The following is a 6,196-nucleotide window of genomic DNA, read 5'->3' on the forward strand; positions in this document are numbered from 1 at the left end:
ACGTGCTCTGAACTCAGACCAATAGGGATCAGGAGGCTCGCTTCGGCCGACTTCCTGTGCGATCCTAGGTCTGGTGGGGGGCGGCGGAGGGGGGGCGCGCTGAGTGTCAGTACATTAAAAGCTCCCTGGGTAATTCTGATGCGCAGCCTCCATTTCTCATCTGTGAAGTACAGATTTAAAACATAGCCATGCCCTAGCCAGTTTGGCTCAGTGGATACAGCATCGGCCTGCAGACTGAAGGGTCCTGGGTTCGATTCTGGTCAAGGGCGCATGCCCAGGTTGCCAGCTCAATCCCCAGTAGGGGGCGTGCAGGAAGCAGCTGATTGGTGATTCTCTCTCATCATTGATGTTTCAGTCTCTCTCTCCCTCTCCCTTCCTCTCTGAAATCATGTGTAACCTGGCAAATCATTTTTACCTTTTTTTTAAATTCTTACCTGAGGATATGTTGAGAGAGAGAGGGAGAGAAACATTGATCGGTTGCATTCTGTACACACCCTGACTGGGGCTCGAACCCGCCACCTGGGCATGTGCCCTGAGCCACCGGGCCAGGGCAGCATTTTTAACTTTTTTTTTTAAAATATATTTTTATTGATTTCAGAGAGGAAGGAAGAGGGAGAGAGAGATAGAAACATCCATGAAGAAAGAGAATCATGGATCGGCTGCCTCCTACAAGTCCCCCACTGGGGATTGAGCCCACAACCCGGGCATGTGCCCTTGACTGGAATCGAACCTGGGACCTTTCAGTTTGCAGGCCAACGCTGTATCCGCTGAGCCAAACCGGCTAGGGCACATTTTTAACTTTTTATTGCAGGATAACATACATACAGAAAAGTTCACCTAAGCACCCAGTACAGCTCAGTGAATTTTCAGAAACCAAACTCCCTGTGGGATCAGCATCCAAATCAGGAAGCCGGGCATTCATTACCAGCTCCCAGGCAGCCCACACCACGCTTCCTCCCATCACTGCCTCCACCTCAGGGCAGCCACTCTCAGGCAAGCCATCCTAACCTATCTGACAGCATCCACTGAAAAATGGGGACAGTGTGTCGTGGAAAGGTCGGAAGGAAAAGCCACTAATGAAGATAAAAGGGCTCACGGTAGATACTCAGTAGAGGGCAGGAATTACGGTTAGGCCAACGACAAGCAACACTGCGAACTCTCAGCCCAAAAGGGAGAAGGCAGGTTCCATCCTGGACATGAACACAGCTTGTAAGTCTTGCCTCTTGGGAGGCAGTCTCGTTGGGCTTGACACCAATGACAGTGCGTCGTGGAAAGGCCGAAGGAAAAGCCACTAATGAAGATAAAAGGGCTCACAGTAGACACTCAGTAGAGGGCAGGAATTACGGTTAGGCAAACAACAAGCATCACTGCGAACCCTCAGCCTGAAAGGGAGAAGGCAGATTCCATCCTGGACATGAACATAGCCTGTAAGTCTTGCCTCTTGGGAGGCAGTCTCGTTGGGCTTCCGTGCACTGAACTCAGACCAATAGGGATCAGGAGGTTCGCTCAGCCGACTTCCTGTGCGATCCTAGGTCTGGTGGCGGGTAGGGGGGCTGAGTGTCAGTACATTTTAAAAGCTCCCTGGGTGATTCTGATGCACAGCCTCCATTTCTCATCTATGAAGTACAGATTTAAAACATAGCCATGCCCTAGTCAGTTTGGCTCAGTGGATACAGCGTCGGCCTGCAGACTGAAGGGTCCTGGGTTCGATTCCGGTCAAGGGCACATGCCCAGGTTGCGGGCTCAATCCCCAGTAGGGGGCGTGCAGGAGGCAGCTGATTGGTGATTCTCTCTCATCATTGATGTTTCAGTCTCTCTCTCCCTCTCCCTTCCTCTCTGAAATCAATAAAAATATATTAAAAAATTAATAAATAAAACATAGCCATTATACATGATAAACACAACACATAGGAGGCCCTCAATACCTCCTCTGTATGTCTCTATTACGCCCCAAATTATACATTTGATCTCAGAAGGAGTCTTTGCTTACTATCTGTTACACGCATGTTTTCTGGAAAGGGCGAATAGTGTCTGCTTTATGGGCCATACAGAACCTGCCGGGTCTGTTCAACTCGGCCGTTTTACTGTGAAAGCAGCCAGAGATGGCACACACGGCAGCCTCCGTGTCCCTGCCACCGAAACTTTGATTGTGGACATTGACATTGAACGTCACAGCATTTGCACATCATGAAATAGCACCCTTTTGATTTTTTTTTCTAGCCGTTTAAAAACATGAAAACCATTCATAGCTTGGACTGTCCCGAACAGGCTGGATTGGGCCCTCAGTCTGACCCCTCTCATAGTCTCCTTTACTGTCCTGCATGTAACGAAGGGTATGGCAAGGTTCCTGAATTTTTTATTATTCATTTGTTTGTTTTAGGGTTCTCTGTAAATTGTCCCAATTCCTCTCTCACTCCCCCTCTGTCTCCCTCCTTCCCAGTGCCTTCTCCTCTCTCTGTCTCCCCCCACCTCCCTGTCTCCATTCTTCCCCCCTCCCTCTCCTTCCCTCTGTACCGGGCCCTAGTATATTAAAAAATTAATAAATAAAACATAGCCATTATGAATGATAAACACAACACAGAGGAGGCCCTCAATACCTCTTCTGTATGTCTCTATTCCCAAAATTACACATTTGATCTCAGAAGGAGTCTTTGCTTACTCTCTGTTACTCCAGGGCTCACGCATGTTTTCTGGAAAGGGCAGATAGTAAGTGTCTGCTTTATGGGCCATACAGAACCTGCTGGGTCTGTTCAACTCGGCCGTTTTACTGTGAAAGCAGCCAGAGATGGCACACACGGCAGCCTCCGTGTCCCTGCCACTGAAACTTTGATTGTGGACACTGACATTGAACGTCACAGCATTTGCACATCATGAAATAGCACCCTTTTGATTTTTTTTTCTAGCCGTTTAAAAACATGAAAACCATTCATAGCTTGGACTGTCCCGAACAGGCTGGATTGGGCCCTCAGTCTGACCCCTCTCATAGTCTCCTTTACTGTCCTGCATGTAACGAAGGGTATGGCAAGGTTCCTGAATTTTTTATTATTCATTTGTTTGTTTTAGGGTTCTCTGTAAATTGTCCCAATTCCTCTCTCACTCCCCCTCTGTCTCCCTCCTTCCCAGTGCCTTCTCCTCTCTCTGTCTCCCCCCACCTCCCTGTCTCCATTCTTCCCCCCTCCCTCTCCTTCCCTCTCTCCCTCTCTCTAGCATGCTGCTGGGCTGGGCTGGGGTGCACACAGGCAGAAGTCTGATGCCGGAAATAGGCCTAGGACCTGTCTTCCAAAACCCTGGCGTGAGATCACTGGTTTTCCCCAAATTCCAAGCCTGCATTGAGGCTTTTCACGCCATTGCCTAGCAACCGCCTTCTGTTCTTTCTCCCTTTGTGGCCCCCTCTCTCCCCACCCCTGGCCATTCAGACTTCCCTAGACACTGACTTACAAAGAGGGCTGTGAATCCCGTAGCTGCCCTATGAGGAAAACCCATCTGCAGCCCCCTCCTCCGGCTGCAGGCTTCTTTGGGTCCTGGAATGTTAACTAGCCTTGCTGGGCCCCGCTCCACTCTGGTGTCACGTGCCGAGGCCTCCGAGAGACCAGCCCTCTGTTCTCATTTCCATTCCCTCCTCCCACACCCAAGGCTCAGGGTGCCATTGCCACACCCTCCTCTTTTTTGGGGGGAGGGAGGGGGAGGTTTCTTTAGTGCACATAATCAGAAGACTGGATGTGTGTGTGTGTGTGTGTGTGTGTGTGTGTGTGTTTTAGATTCAAAAGCAAAACAAAATTCTGAAAGTATTAAACAATATAGGATCATATAATCACAAACAACGCTGGAGTGAAAATCCTTATGTTGACCTCCTTGGGAACGTGTGCGTATTTGTCTAGGGCAGAAGCTGGGAAGTGGCCTTGCAGAATAGCTCTCTGATAAGATTGTTCTAGGCAGTGCTCCCACCAGCGGTGCTTATGACTTCCCCTAAACCAGTGGTCAGCAAACTGCGGCTCGCGAGCCACATGCGGCTCTTTGGCCCCTTGAGTGTGGCCACGAAGTTTCAATCGCACTGTACTTGCGCACCCGCACGTGGTATTTTGTGGAAGAGCCACACTCAAGGGGCCGCAGTTTGCCGACCACTGCCCTAAACCGACACCCTCTCTGCCATCAGTATAATCCGACTGCAGTACCGAATCAAGGATATTTTAGCAGAGACTAAGTTGACTTCAGAGTGTAAATTGCCTGCTCTCATTCACCCCCCACAGGGATTCGCCTGTTTCCCCTACCTGCACCAGCCCAGGGGATTACCAGATATTTCTTTTTTTTTTTTTTTTTTTTTTTTGAACTCCAAAGGATGAAAAGATGCCTGTTTTAATTATCTTTCTCCTTCCGGTTGAGGGTTGTTTTTTGTTTTTGCTTTTGTTTTTTTTCCTTTCTGGAAGTATTTAGATCAGATTCACAGTCAAAAAGAGATTTCCCTCGTGGTTGAGCACTTAGTGGACTTGGGTGGAAAACCAGGCTCCCCACTTAGCAGCCCGTGACCCTGGACCAGGGCTCCCAACTCTCCGGTCCTCGGCTTTTCAGTCCATAAAACAGAGACAGTCATCGCCGGCTGCACTGTCGAAGGGCCTTAGCGTAGCACCTGGAGCTTATTAAGCCCTCGGTAAGTGGTGGTTAATGTGGCGTCTGCGGAATTCTTGGGGAGGTGCCCCTGGCGTGTTCCCATGTATAATGGCTCTTTTATAAGGAGACAGACAGGCTGCGGGTGTGAAGGAGGGAGAGCAAAGTCCCCCTCTAAGTGCAGAGGAGGTTTCATCGTGGGGCTGGGGGTGGAGATCCAGGGCCTGTTCTCCGCACGGGAAAATCCCGAGGGAGAGTTTATGTTTATCCACGGTCTCCCGGAGCCAGCTAACTAGATGTCAGGTTTTCTGCTTTTGGCTGGAATTCCTCCTGCTCAGTGTGGTAACGCTGTCTCATGCTGATCAGAAGCCTGGTGGTTATGTATGTCTTTGAGAAGGAAAGATGGGAATCAAAATAAATTACTAATTAACAAATGCAGCCTATTTGTCACAGCAACTCCTTCCAACCGTGGAGCCCCTAGGAAAGGATAATTTTGAAGAGCATCAACCAAAAGGAAAGTCTCTTCAACAAATGATGCTGGAACAATTGAATATCCGTATAGAAAACAGAAACTTTGAGCACGATGCACAAAAATTAAATCTGAAATGGATCATGGGGCTGAGCATCAAATCTGAAATTATGAAACTCCTCAAAGAAAATAGAGAAATTTTTTTTGCAACTTTAGGGTAGACAGAGATTTCTTAGATGGGACATAAAAAGCACAAACCATTAAGAAACTGGTAAATCCAACTTTGTCACCATCAACATCTTCTGTTCTTTGGAAGATACCCTTTTCGAAGATTAAAAAGTGAAGCAGCCAACTTGGAGAAAATATTTGCAGAGGATTAATACTATCCAGAATATAGAATGAATTCTTCCAACTCAATAATGACAAGACAACCCAGCTTTTCAATGGGCTAATGGTTCTAACAGACGCTTTGCCAAAGAAAAATATATGGGTGGTCAATAAATGCATGAAAAGATTCTCTATGGGAAAGTGCTGATTAACAACCACAGCGAGCTGTGGGTACACACCCAGGAGAATGACTAAATTTAAAGGCTGATGATACCAAGTCTAGACGGGGAACTGGAATCCTCATAACATTGCTGGTGGGAATGTCAAGTGGCATAACCACATTGGAAAACCAGTTTGTCAGTTTCTTAAAAGGATACACTTACCGTATGGCCCAGCAATTCCACTCTCAGGTATATAGCTGTTATGGTCTGAATTGTGTCCCTTGCAAAATTCATAAATTGAAGCCCTGATCCCAGGACCTCAGACTGTGACTGTCTTTGGAGATGGGCCCATTAGAAGATGATGAAGTTAACATGAGGTTGTTAGAGTTATGGTGGGCCCCAATCCAATATGATTGGTATCTTTGTAAGAAGAGGGCATTTGTACACATAGACCCCAAGCATGCGCACACAGAGGGAAGGCCACGTGGCCACGTGAGGCCACAGCAAGAAGGTGGCCATCTGCAAACCACAGGGAGCGGCCTCGGGAAACCAAACCTACCTACACCTTGGTCCTGGACTTTTAGTCTCCAGACCGGCAATGGATAAATTTCTGTTGTTGTTGTTTATTTTTTAACTA

General features: G+C 47.9%; 1 protein-coding gene and 1 long non-coding RNA gene across 2 annotated transcripts in view; both read left to right on the forward strand.

Annotated features, from left to right (window-relative positions):
* The window catches only part of WWC1 (WW and C2 domain containing 1), a 126,668-nt gene that overhangs the window by 106,097 nt on the left and 14,375 nt on the right, over positions 1-6,196 (forward strand).
* Positions 4,073-5,335, forward strand: LOC106726831. Its single transcript, XR_001362941.1, has 2 exons — positions 4,073-4,645; positions 5,056-5,335. It is a non-coding gene; the product is annotated as an uncharacterized LOC106726831 (long non-coding RNA).

This window comes from Myotis brandtii, unplaced genomic scaffold (assembly GCF_000412655.1).
Source record: "Myotis brandtii unplaced genomic scaffold, ASM41265v1 scaffold32, whole genome shotgun sequence".
Lineage (NCBI taxonomy): Eukaryota > Metazoa > Chordata > Mammalia > Chiroptera > Vespertilionidae > Myotis > Myotis brandtii.